Consider the following 18,780-nt stretch of genomic DNA (forward strand, 5'->3'; position numbering starts at 1 on the left):
TGCAACAAAATGGCTGGTCCAATCAGTTGCCATGGTTACGCGGTGACGTGAAGCCGCAGCGGCACTCCTCTATTTTAACACCTCAGGGATTTATTAGGCTTGTTTTCCTGCTAAATCTATCCTTTCATCCCCCTCCCCTGTGTGTATGTGTGTATATTACACCGAAGTGCTCACAAGCATTTTAACCCTTGGTAAATGTGAGGACATCAGGCCAGTTTATACATGTCAAAGGTCATGTTCTGCTAGGGGTTAGGGTAATAAGGTTTAGGGTTAGGATGTAGGTAAATAGGTTAGATTTACAAGTTACATTTGGGTTTAGATTTAGGGTAAGGATTAGGGCTTTGGGCTTAGGCCTGGAGTTTAGGGTTTAAGGTAAACTGTATTTTGAATTGGAATACATTTTTGTCCCCAAAGACAAAAATAAAACTGCAAATAAAGCCCTTGCGTGAGGGTGTCATTAAGTCCATTTAAGAGTGTTTTGTGTACACGCGTGTCCGTGCAAGAGAGAATGTGTGCGATTGCATTGCTTTCCCTCTCACAGACCGACAACTCAGAGAGCAGGAAACTCACAAGCTGCACTGAGTCCCAATCATCACCGGAGCAGCTCTGTCCCGAGGCTTCCTGGCTCCACTAGACCATGATCATGTTACATACAGAGTTAGCATTAGCTTTCTGGAGCCCCAGAGGCTACAGGGGAGGGAGCCATGATCGGGCCCCACAGCCCAAGCTCTAAACTAGGGATGAAGATTAACAAGGGGAGGGTTGGAGAGTCGGGGGAGAGGGAAACAGGGTGGGAGCTGGCTCAGAGAAAAGAGGAAGCTTGGGTATTATGGTTCCCTCAGATAATCCTGACCACATGAATATTCAGGTTTGCATTGCTTTCTTCTATTCTTCCCATTCTCTCTGTCCTTTTCATCTTTCTTCCCTCTCTCCTTTGTGTCTCTCTTAGGTTTTTTTCCTTCTCTCTTTTTCTCTGTCTTCCAACTTGTCTCTCTGCTCCTCCATCTCTCTCTACAGTTTCCTAGGACACCGTAACCTTCTCCTCCCTGCTTACATTTAAAGGAACTATTACCTTGTGGAAAACCTCGGCATCATTCCAGATGAAGGATAACTGCACAGGGAGAATTTATTTTCTCCTCATAATCTTGTTCTATATTTTTCTTGGCTTGCTTTGGCACAAGTACTATCGGGGATATTCAATTGCAAAAACTGAAATGAACAGAAACACTTACTATGAATGTCTCTTCAAAACAAAAGCTTCACACACTGAGTATTTCTTCTCCTCTCTCCTGGGTGTGTGTGTGTGTGTGTGGTTTAACACCAGAGACATATCCTTAGCTTTAGCCCTATTTCCTTGCACTAGATGTCCGATACAATTCCAGCTGGCCGAGGAGCCAGAGTCCCAGGACTTTGCTGTTCTATTGCGGTTCACAGCCCGTAAAACGAGTGGAAGGCCAAGGCTTTGAATCAGTCCGCCATGGGACCCCAGAGGAGAAGCAAACAATCACTGGTTTGAAATAGAAGTGGGATTGCAGGGGAAAAGGGCAACAGGACTTCTGTCAGACTCACAGAGAGACAGTGGCCCCGCAGGGCCCCATTCACACACATAGGCATCTACCAAGACACACACACAAAATAAATATATATATATATATATATATATTTATACACAGGCACATACTCTCACAATGGAGTTCTCTCTCTGATTGGTTGTGGAGTTGGCGGCAGGGTCTACTGTCAGACCATCGTTCTGAAGGAATATAACAAGAAAATTGATTTGTTTCAGGCTGCCTTTATCCTGGGCCGCTCAAGTGTGTGTGTGTGTGTGTGTGTGCGTGCGTGTGAGTGTGCGTGGTGCCCTTGTGCCCATTAACTCCTCCTTGTACCTTGAGAAAGATGTGTTTTGCAGGTTTAAGGATGAACCGAGCAGAATGTCATTACAGTGCAGACACTCCACAGACCCTTAATGCTAAAACAGTGGTCAGGGGGAACGGCACCATAGCAGGCAAACTGAAAGAAAAATTAAAAGCCACGTTATTTAAAGTGCAGATTATGGTTTGGTAAAATATGCAAACGGTCTAGGGCACAAAGTATTGAAAATAATCCATGTGTTGTCTGCACACTATACAGACAGGTATGAAAAAGTGAACATTGCCAGAGAGAGCTGAAACAGTGCTGTTGCTAAGGCCCTCAACAAACCACGAATGGAAACAGGACCGCAAAATCCTCGTCCTATATGCTTCTGTAAAGCAGGATCTACATGGCTGTCACAGCGGAATGAACCACAACAACCGGGTGGATTCCTCTTCCCATTTCTGTCTCTACCAACTGCAGTAAGAATCTGTGATTTTGAGTCCTCCTTGTCTTACCCCCTCCACTCCTGGGTTTGTCTATCCTGTTCCTTGGGGATTAAATCGCTGCACATAATTATCTTTGTCCTGGCATTACCACTACTGTCTCAACTAGGCGACTAATCATCCAGACTTTGAATCACAGAAGGTATCAGATTTACTTATTTCTTACAGTTAGGTAAGTATGACTACGAACTCAATCTTATTTTCAACAAATTACCCCGGGAGCATTCGGGGTGTTGCTAGCTCACGGACAGATCAACAGCTGCAAAGAAGATGCTGTGATATAAAACAAATATGCACATCCTTGTGATTTCCCATGGACCAGGATTTTGTAAGACTGCTGTACTCTGTGCATCTGAGAAATATGGTCCTGCCAGACTTGGTGCTTAGTGTTTCTCCCTGAGGGGAGTCTGCTAACAACATTGCCTCTCTTCCCAGTTACTACACCCTGCTCCTCCCTGTCACCATCCCCTCTTGAGACAACCCCTATCCACACCATGCCAGGCTTCGGGAGTACAAACATGGCCCGGGTAACCCCAATTCAGCTGAAAAGGGAAGGAGGGAGGTACGGAGGGAGTCTGGAGAAAGTGGTTGTATGAGAGATGGGGAGAGAGATTGAGAGCGAACAATCAAGAGGGGGAAAAAATGTGAGGTGAGAGAGAAAGAGAGAGCGTTAAAGTGGAAAGGGGTTTGGTTCTGCTGCCCTCTGACTGAACGAAATGAAACATTGACTTAGCAACCTTTACCGAGCAAACATACCTTGTTGAAGGAACTTGATTACCAGCTTGTGTTTACTCAACCTGTAAACCCATTCACAGCCTTGCACTATATGTAGTAAGGTGCCAACATGGGCCACAGAACAAAATCTGTTTGGATTACGAGTGACACTGGTGTCAATATAGATGTACAAATGCCTCTGGTGTCATTTAAATTTGGGATTTTCAGAATATGTGAAAAGAAGAATCATGAAAATAATTTTAGCTATTTTGATATATATTTCTTTATAACGTTTTTTTTTTAAGACTATAATGATATTCACATACCTTAGGATTGAAGTTACAAACCAAAATGTGTACTTATTTAGAGCAAATGTCCACCCTCTTATGATCAAACTCAGAGGAAGCATGTAATTTGGAAGAACTCTCCTAACATCCCTGCTAAGAACATATATAACTATTCACATTACGTTCCTGTAGCAATTGCCTTACATTTTCCAGAGTATCCCAATATCCATCCAAAAAGTATATCTTACCATTTGGCTCCTAACATCTGTGTTGTCACATTTTGGCACCTACATCTTTCACCTACTGTATAGCTTAATGTAGAACGAGCGTGAGGATTGCCACCCATTCTCTGTTGGTGCTGTGATCATGCCCCATCAGCCTTCTGGGGAAATCAATTTATAATCAGAATCCCATTACAAATAGCACAGACTATATTTTCGGAAGCAAGTTTTGACAACACCTGCTCTTGATAGCAAGAAAACTATTTTGTCCTTCTAACCCCTTAACCTTGTGTATGACAGAGAGACCCTGGGATTTATAATATACAGGATCAATACAAAGATATTTACATAGAGCCATTGCCTCCTTTTGTACATTCTGACCTGTAACCTAATGGTTGCCAGATCAAATCCAAGATCTAGGAAGGTTGAACATTTTATTGTTTTGTCTAAGAGTCTTGTTTTGTCTAGGTTTACTCTAACTGTTTCCTGGTATGGAAACAAATTCCCATGTACCCTTTCCCCTAGCAGAATGCAAATTAATACAAATGAAGAAAAATATCATCCTCAGTTTTGAAGTAACTTTCATTGTTTTGTTTTTTAAGATGGATAACATTTTACAGAAGTGAGCTTTTTTGATAGACATATTTTATGTAAACAGGATTGTTTATAATATATTCAAGAAGGATATCCTTTTTTAACAATGGTCATGACATACTCATTCAAATGGTTTTAATCAAAATCCTCAAAAACAGAGAGGCAAGCTGACGGGCAAGCTGACAGTAAGGGGGGATCTGGCTGCCAACTCATGTTTTAGTGTCTTATTGAGTCTGTAAAACAGGTAGGCCTGCCACTTATTCAAAATAGGCTCCAAAATACTCCTCTTGTTGTAAGTTATGTAAATTGTTGAAATGAATGGAGTCCGACTTAAATCACTTTCGGCACCATTAGCTGTCCACCTTTAGCCAATTATTGTGCAGCACTCATTCTGCTGCTCTCCTTCTCTGTTTAATTCAAGTTAAAATGTAGTTTACGCACATTCTAAAACGTAGTTAATGCATTTTCTAAAAAAGACTTCATGCATTTCCCCTGCAGAAACTTTACGTCATGGCATATTACTAGTGGATAATATAGCATCAAAGCACAAGATGTTAAGGGTAATATATTTTGGTTTACAAAATGCATAATTAACATGAGGGGACCTTGGAGGGCAAAAAATAGAACTCTGGGTTGTTGCCGGAACCTGCTGTATAAAAAAATTACTCCAGGAATATGTTCATATATGTTTTTTTAATGAAAATCAAGCATTCCCTCTTTGTCTTCTGACCAGGGGTAAATGCAGAAAAAAGCTGAATCCTCCCACTCTCTTTTTCTGTGTTTTTTAATGGAGCTGTTTACTGAGAATTCCACTCTATAGAAGAGGCCACCAGAGACAACAGAGTCGTTAAAGTGGGTTGCTAAGAATATTGCTGAGGTGTTAGTTGGCCAATCCGCCTCATCACCTGAGTAGAGAAGGCCCAGAATGCCTCCCAACCAGCACCCTATATCTCCCTTTTAGGGCACTTCTTTATACCCAAGCCAAAATAGTGCTCAAAGTAGTACACTTTAGGGACTAGGGGGCAATTTTTCCTTGATCATAGATTTTGCAGGAAGTTGGATACACTCAGCAGTTTCTCAAAATCGCTTGGTTCCGCTGTGGGGTGGGGATGGAATTGCAAATTCACACACACACACACGCACACACACACAATCTCACACACACTAACACATACACACACAGAGCATGGTGGTCAGCAGAGAAAATCAAGGTTTGTCCACTGTGATGAGGACATGAACACTGGTGCTGTGACTGGACAACAGCGCAGATCAACAGATCACCTAACCATTTCTCTTCCTGTCTCTTCAGTTCAACTTCAGTTTAAAGGGCTTTGTGGCATGAGACACAGTATGTTGTCAAAGCAAGTAGAAGCAAGATTTAATTAAAAAACAAAAATGTGAAAGTCAAAATGAGAAACATCTGAAATTCTAAGTAAACATTACACACAAAAGACAGTCAAACACTACATTATTAAGTGCAACAATTTGCAAATAGTATGAATGAAAAGAGAAAATTATAAGAAAGATTGGTTAAATTTGCAATATTTGTTACCCCATTCTCATGGCCACAGGTCACCAATCTTCCTGCTGTAATAACACACAAGATACTAGTTTATCAATGTTTCATTTCCAACAAAAAAATATGCCATATTTCCCATACTAATTTTGTCAAACATTTGGCAGGGGATTAGGAAAGTGCAGCTCTGTTTCCACCACATTTTCTAGGCAGGGTGCCATGTCTTTTTATGGCAACCTCTATCTATAACAAGGCAATGCTCACTAACCATGTATCTACTCAAGGCTCTTCTTAATTTTTCTAGTGGTTAGCTATTCTGTCACGGTTACTCTCTCCTTAAAGCAAGGTAGCCTTACAGTCTGGTCAGTTATTTGTCTGATTCTTTATGTTGTCCCAAAAGTTGTCTTTATTTTATCTAATCTTTTTATTGGTTGTTGTCCTTCTATTTTGTTTCATGAAAAGAGACCCAAAACAAACCATCTTTCGAGGCTCTTCACTCGCTCTCTTTCACAACTTTCTCTCTCTTCTTGCTCAGTACTAAATATATCTCGATCTGTATATATCAGTAGTTTCTGGCGACTTAAATAATGTAGGAGGACAGGACTGTAGCTGTATAGAAGAGGACTGCATAGACCACAAGGCTCATCATGGACTCCTAGTGTTGAGAAGTCAGGGATCACATCAGAGATTAAAATAAGAAATTGGCCTGAAGAAAAGGCTGGTGCATCTATGGAGTAGCAGTGGGGCAGGCTTACTATTGATGGCTGGTGTAAACAGAATTAAAATTGTCATACAGCGCAGCCAAAACAGCTGGGTATGAGTAAGTCCAAGAAAATGGTTATTATTGTGATTGCGTTGATGCATGTCACTGGAAATCTTTGACAAAAACTCTTCCGGAAAGGTCATATAGGGTGGGATAGTGTTCTACCATTTGCCTTTTGCGTTGTTGAGGTGATTGAGGATGTGGTGGAGGCCTGTGTCAATAGCCTCGTCCACAGAGTCGTGGTCCCTATATGCAGACTGCAATGGGCCGCGAGGCACCTGTGATGGATTTGTGATGAGACGGGAACAGGCGCTCAAGCGTTTTTGTGTAGTCATTCAGGCAGGACTAGAACAATGACAGAGCATTTGTTACAGGCAGAGACAGTACGCTGCTTTAGAGAAAGGTTAAATATGTCCGTATCATTGCTCTTTCAAAAAATAATTAAATGTTCATGTTTCAAATTTTTTTATGTCACTGGAGGGTCTTCCTGCTCCATCTCTCAGAAACAATCACTGTCCTCTCTCTCTCCCTCTCTCTCTCTTTAGAATTATTGTAGGGCCTCTAGGTTACCATCTCTCGCTTGAATAAATATTTCAATTTTATATGTTTTTCATAAATTAACACATGGTTATCACTGTTCTCTTCCATTTTCAATGCTAGAAACAGTAATTTTTGTTATAATCTGTAAAATGTTACATTTAATTACGAAAACACTGGAGACAGGTAGCCTATCTTCTAGCAATACCTAAAAAAGAGAATTATAGTTTTTTTTCAGTCTTTGAGGTATCATAACTAGGTAGCTAGTAATAAGATTGTTGTCTCTCATTCTCTCCATGGTAATTTGTTTTTGTCTCAAACGGAGGGAAATAATCTCGGTAGATTGCATGATTGTACATCCATCTGATGTTCGAAGACAATTTGCAAAGGTGGATAAGAAATGTTCATGACCTGATGCTCTCAGACATTTCTAACTTTGCCAGCATGTTCCTTAGAACTCTCCTGTGAGTTGCATGCAGTTTTACAATGTTATGTCATTTATTTTGTGATTTATGATCATTTCAAACTATAAGTTGGAGGTCGCACTGAGGCCCTATCAGATGGACCAAAAATACAGATAATTTTATTATAACACTTCATGTTGTGGGAATTGATTAACTTATTATAGGAAATGAATAGATACAATCCATATTCATTACAAACAACTGTAGATATTTGTTATATTATGATAAATATAGTGAAAATAACTACATTTCGGAAAATAGGGCATCTTGGAGACCATAACCCTAACGCTGTTTTACAAAATTAACTAAAACTATATCTAAACTGTGGTTTCTCTAAATTAGGTTTAATGTTTGGTGTACAATTTGTTATTATACACAATGTAAAGTGTGAATGAAAGTTACCTGTTTAGTTTTTTTGTCCGATAATCATCTGTTTACATCCCAATAGGGCCTCTTTACGACCTCTCTAAATTCTAACTCTATTTCACAAAATGATCTAAAACAATATCTTAACTCTATTTTTCCAGCTGTATATTGATAGATTATGTAGAACATGCTATGACATAGCATGAGAAGTGTAAATGTAAACAACATCGTTTTAATGTTCTCAGACAATCAAACCTTTACAACCCAATAGGGCCTCTAGGAGACCTCTCTTAACCCACACCATAAATGTCCCTAAATGCACAAAGCAGACAATGCAGCAAAAACAGGTAACATTTCCAACCTGGTAACCTATTTACTAGACACTTGTATCTACAAGATATTACAGTATGAGTCAATATTACTGTGGAATTTTGATGTTATGGATCCTGCAAATGACCCTTGAAATTGTTCAATTCATATTGAACAACCCCTGACCTCTGTGAAAAATATGAAAGCTTAACAGTTGAGACTGGTGCTGTGGATATGTCAACAGTGGGCTATGTCTGAAGAAATGGGTGAAGTGGCTAAGCTAAAATTTCATTAAATAGTTATCAAGATGTATATACAATGTTGACTAGCTGAGACTGCATTAAACATGCAACCATATCAAAATGACAATAGGTAAAAGTTTGGGAAAAGATACAGACAAGCTTCTTCAGCAACTCCTTCAAGACTAGTTTCCAGGTGACATATTCTAAGCAACAGTCTCAACTCCCAAGCTTTCATATTTTACACAGGGATCAGAGGTCGTTCCATAAGGATGAATTGAATGCTTTGCGGATTACTTTTCAGGATCAATAACTAAAGAATTCCACAGTAGAATTGTCTGATTCCAACCTACAGATAATAGTGTGATGTTGCTAGATTTAATCTTCCCAAAATGTTACCTATTGTTATTTTGGTATGGTTGCATGTTTAGTGCAGTCACAAACAGTCAAAATTGTATGGCGATTTTGACAATAATTTGGTAGATTTTTGGCCATATCTTGGCCTTAAATAAAGATACAGGCAAGCTACTTCAGCAACTCCTTCAAGACTAGTTTCCAAGTGACATATTCTAAGCAATAGTCTCAACTCCCAAGCTTTCATATTTGACACAGGGGTCAGGGGTCGTTCCATAAGGATGAATTGAATGCTTTGCGGGTTAATTTTCAGGATCTATAACTAAAGAATTCCTCTGTAATATTGTCTGATCTGGGTCCAACCTATAGATATTAGTGTGATGTTGCTGTATATAATACTCCCATATAACGAATTTGTAGATTTGTTACATTATCTTGGGTATTGAACAGGTTAAAGGTAAGCTACTTTTGCCATTACTTCCAAATGTTGCCAATTGTTGTTTTTGAAGCATTGCCTATTTTTTCTAGTCAGGGTTATTTATGGTAATGGACATGGTTCTAACAGCAATGAAGGTATGTTTTTGTCCTCTCCTCTTCAAATACCATCTCATAGAATGTTCTAAAATATCTATTAACATCAATTTAGTTTTGTGAATTAGGGTTAGGTTAATAGAGTCAATGAGTTTTTAATTGTATTACAGATTTTTTTGTTTTAATGGTTTGTAGTTTACAGGGCATCATTACAAATAGACAGGAGTGATATGTGATTTTACAAAGAATAATGTTTGGTCATATGTGTATTTTTTCATATAAAGCTGTAATGGCCCACTGACATGAATGAGAAATATTTCTAAGTCCAGAGTTCAAAGAGGCCCTATAAATATTGAAGTAGCTAAGATGCCCTACTGAGTAGCCAAGATGCCCTGTTTCAGGTAGCCAAGATTCCCTGTTTCAGGTAGCCAAGATGCCCTGTTTCAAGTAGCCAAGATGCCGTTGCAGATCTCTCCCTCTCGCTCTCCCTCCCTCCCGATTTCTCTTAATCTATATCCTTCTCATTTTAATTCTAAATAGCTTTACTGGCACAGGAAACATGTTTTCATTGCCAAAGCAAGAGGGAAAGAAAGGAAATGAACTCTCTCAAGCCCCTTTTACCTACGTATGTCGCATAGTCTCTCACCCTCTCTTAATCTCACCCTCTCTTAATCTCTCCCTCTCTTAATATCACCCTCTCTCTAGCTCTCCCAACTCTTAATGGGCAAATTAAATAAATGTTCACACTGAATAAGCAAGAGAAAAAAATTAGTTAAAATTAGTTATCTGAAAGTCCACATTACACACAAACATTTACATATATCTCTCTTTGTCTATCTCCTTCAGTCTTCCCCCCTCCCTCCCTCCCTCCCTCCCTCACACAAACTCCCTCACACTGCATATTTTTAGTTCACCTCGGACCTGAAAATGCAAGATTTGTAATACATTTAACGTAGAAGAAAATTAGATGTTATTTGGTTAGCCGTCCCAATGAGATGAGCTTTGACTGATGAGTCATTTTGGTGGGTGGATGTGTGCATGTTTTTATATCCACTCTAAGTCCATTCTGAACATTTCCTAAAATAGGCCCATTCCCTCAGCATTTCCTCAGTCAGACAGAAGGGAAAATGTTTGGCCAGGCTACACCACAGTGAGGCAACAGTGTGTGGTGGACACAATGTGCAGGACCCACAGGCTATCAGGACCAGACCGACGGGTATAAATTGCCAGTGTGTCCCTGGGGTCTGAGCTTAATGATGAACTGTCCTCTACAAAAATGTTACTATTACAGTAGCTCCTCACGGGTCAGAATCATGAACATATAGGATGACCAACCTGAGGAATGACAGTACTGGCATGGTCATGTCATTGCACCTAAAAATAAACATGCTATGGCATAATTTACACAATGGTATAGATATGGTGTAGATATGGATATATATGTAGATATAGATATATATGTAGATATGGATATAGATAGGGATGTAGATATGGATATAGATGTAGATATGGATATAGATGTAGATATGGATATATATGTAGATATAGATATATATGTAGATATGGATATAGATAGGGATGTAGATATGGATAAAGATGTAGATATGGATACAGATGATTGATTGATTGATTGATATATATATGTAGATATAAATATATATATGTAGATATAGATATATATTTAGATATGGATGTAGATGTAGCTTGGTTTAAGGATACTAGCAAGAACCTAGATACTATCCCTTCCAAAAACATATATGTTATACACACACTCCTACTGTATTATATTTATGCTAGCAGTCAGCAGGAAAAATTTAGAGGAAAAAAACATAAAAAAATATATAATTTCTGTACCAAGATTAGGAGAGTGCAGACAAATGGAACATCGCTAAGCCAGTTAAAGTCCCAGGAACTACATTTACTGACAATAGCCCTTCGTAGGAGAGCAAGAAAATAAGCAGAAACTCATTCAAGTATTTTCATTCTTATTCGTTCTTGGCTGTTTTTCGGCCTAATATCTATTAACGTTCCCAGAAAATAATAAATCCTTTTTGCTGCTGTGTTGCCTTGGTATCTGGTGTTCTCTTGCTTCTTAGTAAGACTACTGAGCAGATTTGTTCACAGACACACAGACACACACACACTATGGCACACACACACACACACAGATAAATGGGCAAACCCACACACAAACAGGCCAGCAGATGAACACACAGAATACATTCTGGGGCCACACCACCACATGTCCTCACCAACCTCCCCAATACAAACATAACAAATGTTGTTTCCACCAGTCTCATGGCAATATCAGTCAAAAAAGGACATATTCCATATCTTCTTTTACATTTGGAGAAACAATTTCTCATGAATTCACCTCACCTAATGATGTTGGTCCAGTGTGAATAGGTTTCTGTGGGGAACATCTTTTTGGGCCACAGCTAGTTTTTAAGGTGCCTATTAGCCCATGTATTCCTCCATCTGTAAAAATAAATGTACATTTTCACCAGAGCGTTACCCCAATTTCTTTGGGAGGGCATCTACACAATAACTGATAAAATCATCAGGAAAACAGAATCTCCTCAGAGTCGAGGGTATTTTCGGAAGTTCCACTAACACACACGCATCGATACCGTTTATAATTTTATATATAATTCTTCGGCTTCTCTCTGTCAGGAAAATCAAAAACCACAAATGTCTCTGTCAGCGCTGGAGAAAAAAGAAGAAATACAAACTGCACTTTCCATTGGGATTGATAATATAACCCTCAGAGCTACAGTTCACTTTCAAAGCCCATCTGTAATTCCTTTCCACAATGCCCGAGCATCCCACAAGCCTGTTTGGCTCCAGTACAATGTGGCTGCTGTGACCTGATTGCACTGGGTACCGTTCTCCAGAGAGTCCATCTGTGGTTAAGACTGAAGAAGCCGGTGGACTGTAGACCAACACAACGCCCCTTCTGAGACTCGTAGACTGAATGTTACCTGTGTGTTTTCTGGTTCTTGTCGAGAAACAGCTTCAGGCCAGCCAGATACCATCCCCGATGTCACTGACGGTCATGTCTTCATGTCCCGTGACGCTGGGTCGGACGCAGTGCTAGAGGGTGTGTTATTTTGTGTGCGCGCACACGTGTGTTTGTGACGGGTCTCCTCACCAGTTAATTTTCTTTTCCTACCCTTATTTAATCAGGTAATTGACTGAAAACACTGTCAAATTCATAGCAACAATTGGGGAGCAATTATGGCTAGCTGCCTTGCTCAAGGACAGGACAGGTTTCTCACCTTGTTCTTTTCAGTCATTGGCCAGGTGCTCTAACTGCTAGACTACCCACCACCCCTAAAAATACAAAGAAGTCAGGGTGCAGATTAACTGTGACACGTCGGAGCTTCGTCACTGTGTCAGTAACCCCAAACCTACAGCATCCTATTGGCTCCACAGGGCTCTGCATTGGTAGGCGGTCCCTAACACTCTAGTCTTGGATCCCCAGCTCTTCCATAGCAAATTCACCGGAGTCAGCATGTCAACCAGTCATTATGTCCTGGCAGGGTGTACAAAAGTGACCTAGTTCAAGGCTGAACCATGTTTTTTTTTTTTTTTAAAACCTCTAAGAGTCCCAGAGGAGAGATTGGAGAACCACTGATATAGGAAATAGGATGTAATTTGTGAGACAGTATTTCCTCACCAGGGACACAAAGTACCAGATAAGACAGATGAGGAAGATACATGACGGTCACATAACCAACCATCCATCCTCTTCCTCCCTCTTTCTTTTCCCATCTCTCCATCTATCATACCCTATGTCTCCATCCTCTCTATTACATTCCATCTATCATACCCTATGTCTCCATCCTCTCTATTACATTCCATCTATCATACCCTATGTCTCCATCCTCTCTATTACATTCCATCTATCATACCCTATGTCTCCATCCTCTCTATTACATTCCATCTATCATACCCTATGTCTCCATCCTCTCTATTACATTCCATCTATCATACCCTATGTCTCTATCCTCTCTATTATATTCTCTCTATCCACCCTCTCCACATCCTCCCTCTCTTTCCTCTCCACATCCTTTCTCTCTTTCCTCTCCACATCCTCTCTCTCTTTCCTCTCTACATCCTCTCTCTCTTTCCTCTCCACATCCTCTCTCTCTTTCCTCTCCACATCCTCTCTCTCTCTCTCCTCTCCACATCCTCTCTCTCTTTCCTCTCCACATCCTCTCTCTCTCTCCTCTCCACATCCTCTCTCTCTCTAAAGTGTACTAAGGTCAATACAACTCTGGTCTCATTCTGGCTTCATAACTGAGATAAATTGGAAGCGTGTAAACATGGGACTTGCTAATTATATAAAGCATTTTATTTGACAAAAAGTGATTTTTTAATTACCCTGACCAGTCAATCAACTGCTCCTCCCTCTTCAGTCTCTGACTTAACGGTTAACTCTTCAAATTCTAATGAAACTTTATTACAATTTCAACAATTTACTACCAGTGATGGGCTACATGCCTTGCTTAAAACCACTTTAGATCAACTGAAACTTAAGCGTTGTTCCATCTGAGAGATGTGCACTTTCACAGACAGTCCATAATTGAGTTTGAATTATTTTTATATGAACCTAGACCTATTTTCAATATTTGCAGATATTCAGCTTTAGGACTGATGTAAAATAAAACTATCCAATAGATCTGATTTGACTGATCTTTTTAGCTCCAGCACACCATCACCCGTGTGAAAATGTGACTTCAACCAAAATGCTTCTTGTAGTGGTTGATCAGTCTCTCCTATTGCTGAAGAGGTTTGGCTGACTCTTCCACATAGAACAGCTTTACTCAGTGACACTAGTGGGTTTTTGAGAGTTACCTGCTTGTTTCAGGTCCTGCCAAAACAGCTTGGGTCTAGCCACTGATTAGGGGTGTTCAGCCCTTCTGCCGTGTATTTGCTTTTGTGTTTGAGATTTGTTTTAGGCCAGAGGTGTGGTTAAGATGCAGCCATAGATGGCGTCTTTGACAGAACAGTTTCCATGGTTCCAAACATTTCAACGGGCTGAACCCACATCAAAGGTCAAGCATGGTGGAGGTGGTGTGATGCTTTGTTGCATAAGGACCTGGAAGACTGGCTATGAATGAAAATATAGATCATTAAATCAAAATTGGCACACTTCAGCAGTGAAAGCCTTTAGCAAAAAATACTTCTTTTAAATAACTTAGATTTTTATACATAAACATTTCATAAAACAACCAATAGAACTGTTAAAAATTCTGTGGTATGACCATCCTAAAAATTCAATATTTTAGCTTATCGATGAGTTACTTAGGGAAATGTGAACAGAAAAGGGCACCTTACAGAGCTAACCATACCTGATGTCAACAGCTCAGAGTAGGATTATTAATTAACAATAAATAAAATTAAACTTTCTTCTGCATGTTGCATGTTGTATTGGTTTTGAAGTGAGCAGTTCTGTAAATCTGTAAAGCAGTGCTAATTTGTAAGAGACGTCTCAGTATGGCTCCTTGATGAAAAACAAATCATCCTCTTTCTCAAACTGTAAGTCACATAATTTCTATCCCCTCATTCTCTTGCATCTCTCCTTTCCCCTATCCACTCTCCCACCATCATTTCTCCCACATCATCTCTGTCCCACCCTTTGCCCCGTCATCTCCCCGCCATCACCTCTGACCCCCGTCATCTCTGCCCCCCCCCCCCCCCCCCTTTGCCCTGGTCATCGTCATTGAGTGCTCCCAGGACAGACAGGCGTATCCAGTCTCCTCCTCTCTTTTCTCTTGGGTCCCAGAGTCAAACCTCTTGCTGTTCCTGATGCCTGTTTCACTGATTCCCATAATGACCTGCCACTCTCCGCCAGTCACGCTCCAGCCTCCTGGCCTCAAATCAGTCTCCCTGCACCCAGCCTAGTCTCCTGGAACTCCCTTCTCTCAAACATGCATGCATTTTGCAGCCAGGCAGTGGGCTTGTGTGTGTGTGTGTGTGTGTTCTTAAGTGAAGAAACTGTACTGTACAGTCAGTGAGCAGTGAGTTGACCTTCTGTGGGCCCAGTGGAATGGTCCTGTAGAAAATGTATAGTTTTGCCTTGAGCAATCCTCAGGCCACGCGCAGTCATACTGACACTGTTAGTCTGCCAGGCAGGCTGTGTGTACACACAACCTTAAGAAAGGGAGGCAGAGAGAGAGAGAGAGAGAGAGAGAGAGAGAGAGAGAGAGAGAGAGAGAGAGAGAGAGAGAGAGAGAGAGAGAGAGAGAGAGAGAGAGAGAGAGAGAGAGAGAGAGAGAGAGAGAGAGAGAGAGAGAGAGAGAGAGAGAGAGAGAGAGAGAGAGAGAGAGAGAGAGAGAGAGAGAGAGAGAGAGAGAGAGAGAGAGAGAGAGAGAGAGAGAGAGAGAGAGAGAGAGAGAGAGAGAGAGAGAGAGAGAGAGAGAGAGAGAGAGAGAGAGGCAGACAGAGAGAACGAGAGAGGCAGACAGAAAGAGCCAGACAGAAAGAGCCAGACCGAGAGAGGCAGACCGAGAGAGGCAGACCGAGAGAGGCAGACCGAGAGAGGCAGACCGAGAGAGGCAGACCGAGAGAGGCAGAAGGACAATGTGCAGGCAGACACAGTGATGTTTTTAAACAAATGAATATGTTGTTTCAGAGCTGTGTGTGCATGGAAGGATGGAGGTAGTGTGAGTTTGGCGGAAGGCCATTTGGGATAATGGCCCTCCACCTGAAACGCACTTTCTTTTTCTGCAGCAATTACCCTAATAATGATTAGAGGACACTCGCATTCTCCTCACACCGCTCTCTTTCTCCTCTGTCTTTCTTGCAATACTCCTCTCTCTACCCCATTCACTCTCCTATTATGTGATTGATGACTGCAGAGGATCGGAGGACAGTGAAAGGAAAGAAGGGGAAGAATAGCTGAAATAGAGGGACGGTAGGTGGGAGGAGGAATGTGAGGGGAGATGGAGACGGAGAGGTAACAGAAGAGGAAAGGACAGTGGAGACAAAGGGAGTTAACATGAGAAAGAGGGAGACAGAAAGGCTGCCTGGCTCACAGAGGAGTCTTCCTGAACCACCTGATAGGGGGCCAGAGCCAAATCATGTACGGGCAAAGCAGCATTTAGAAAATGTCTCTAGGGCTATCACGTTTATGACATTTTGGTTGATGATTAATTGTTACACAAATAATTGCAATTAACGGTTTGTCTAAATTGTTAATTGTCTCCCAGTATTCTAGTGTAAGCCTACTAATGTAAGAATGCACACGGTGGATCTGGGGATGGCTCTTCAGATATGGGTTGTTCACGCTTTTGACAACAATCCAACAATTCGACTCCTCCAAATAATAGCTTAATTTAGCTTAAAACCAAAATGCGCCCAGAACGGTGTGTTCGGCTTTGGTTTTACCACTAAAACCATGTTGTTAATGATTTGTCCTCACCAAATGCTACCGCAAAGCAACGTAACGTAACCGCATTGTAACATTTCATCTCTCCCTCTGCAGCACATATTATTATAGGCTAGTTGTTTGAAATACAGTTGTGCTCAAAAGTTTGCATACCCTTGGAGAATTGGTAATATATGTACCATTTGTAAAGAAAACACGAGTGAGCAGGTAAAACACGTCTTTTATTTCTTATGGGATTCACATTCAACTGTAGTTCATAACAGAATGGCACAATCATAAAACAAGGCAACAAACCAAAAAATTAACTGACCCCTGTTCAAGTCTGCATACCCTTAGTTCTTAATACTGTGTATTGCCCCCTTTAGCATCAATGACAGTGTGCTGTATTTTGTAATAGTTGTCTATTTCCTGAATTCTTGCAGGTGGTATAGCTGCCCATTCGTTTTGGCAACATGCCTCCAGGTCATGCAAAGTCTTTGACCCCTGTTCAAGTCTGCATACCCTTAGTTCTTAATACTGTGTATTGCCCCCTTTAGCATCAATGACAGTGTGCTGTATTTTGTAATAGTTGTCTATTTCCTGAATTCTTGCAGGTGGTATAGCTGCCCATTCGTTTTGGCAACATGCCTCCAGGTCATGCAAAGTCTTTGGTCATCTTGCATGAACCGCCCGTTTGAGATCTCCCCAGTGTGGCTCGATGATATTAAGATCAGGAGTATCTGATGGCCTTTTTCTGCTGTAACCACTGGAGGGTCAACTTGGCCTTGTGCTTAGGGTCATTGTCCCATGCAATGCTTTCGTGCAGAAGAATGCAAATTGTCTGCCAGTATTTTAACATTTCACATGATTCCCCGTGCCATTAGAGCTCACACGCCCCCAAAACGCTTCACAGTGGGGATGGTATTCTGTTCACTATAGGCCTTGTTGACCCCTCTCCAAACATACTGCTTATGGTTGTGACCTTTCCAGGGCAGCCTGTATTTCTCCTGAGGTTTACGGTGTGTTTTTCTTTGGATCCCGAACAATTCTTCTTGCAGTTTTGGCTAAAATCTTTCTTGGTCTACCTGACCTTTGTCACGTTTTAGAAAGGGAGACAGAGGCAGGGGCAGAATGTCAAAGCGTTTCTCTTTAATAAACAAAAACAAAGAAAGCAAAACGGAGTGCCAGGCACTACAAGATACTCAGGAGTTCAGGAATACACAAAATAAGACAGGCACACAAGCACAATGACCAACAGCAACAGGGAGAAAATGGCCGAACTAAATACACAGACAAACGAGGAGAACAGAAACAGGTGGGGGCTAAACACAGGTGAAATGAATATACCGATTTACTGAAACAAGAACAGAAAAGACCAAACAAGGACAAGACAGGGACAAACAGAAAACACAAAGTGGAACGGTCCCCTCAGGCAATTGGGGATCAAGAGATCCCCAAATATTCCACTTCTTAATAAGTGATTGAAGAGTACTGACTGGCATTTGCAAGGCTTTGGATATCTTTTTATATCTTTATAAAGTTCCATTACCTTGTTACACAGGTCTTTAGACAGTTTTTTTCTATCCCCATGGTTCAGTATCTTGCCTGCTCAGTGCATCCATGTGAGAGCTAACAAACTTATTGACTATTCATACACAGACACCTATTGCAATTTTAAAAGCCATAGGTGTGGGAAATGCACCTTTAATTGCCATTTTCACATGTGTGTTTCACCTTGTGTGTCTGTAACAAGGCCAAACATTCAAGGGTATATAAACACTTGATGCAGGCCATTTGGGAGATTTCTGTTATCATTATGTAACTATGTGATAATAAATGGCTTCATATGATCACTATCCTTAAATAAAATACAGTTATTTTGCAGGATCAGTCAAATTTTCAAAATCAATGCAAAAATGTCATAATTTCTGCCAGGGTATGCAAACTTTATATGCAGTTTAACGCCTACGGTGGGTATAGAAAATAATCACCCCCCTTTAAAATAATCACATTTTGTTGCTTTGCAGCCTGAAATGAAGACAGACACAGTTTTTGTTTCATTCAACTGTGTTTACTCAGTGCAACTTATAACATCCAAGTGAAAGATATAACACCAACATGTCAGAAAAAAATAAGAAAAGAAAAAAACAATC

General features: G+C 40.7%; 1 protein-coding gene across 8 annotated transcripts in view; it reads right to left on the reverse strand.

Annotated features, from left to right (window-relative positions):
* syndig1l (synapse differentiation inducing 1-like) overlaps positions 1 to 18,780 on the reverse strand; it is a 211,167-nt gene that overhangs the window by 143,804 nt on the left and 48,583 nt on the right. For 2 of the 8 annotated variants that reach the window (XM_010887485.5, XM_010887480.5), the window contains exon 2: positions 11,632 to 11,730. The exons of the other annotated variants lie outside the window; for them this stretch is intronic. The gene's annotated coding sequence lies outside the window, so the exon portion shown is untranslated. The remainder of the gene's footprint in view (positions 1 to 11,631; positions 11,731 to 18,780) is intronic. 8 annotated transcript variants of the gene reach the window in all.

Source organism: Esox lucius, chromosome 23, assembly GCF_011004845.1.
Source record: "Esox lucius isolate fEsoLuc1 chromosome 23, fEsoLuc1.pri, whole genome shotgun sequence".
Lineage (NCBI taxonomy): Eukaryota > Metazoa > Chordata > Actinopteri > Esociformes > Esocidae > Esox > Esox lucius.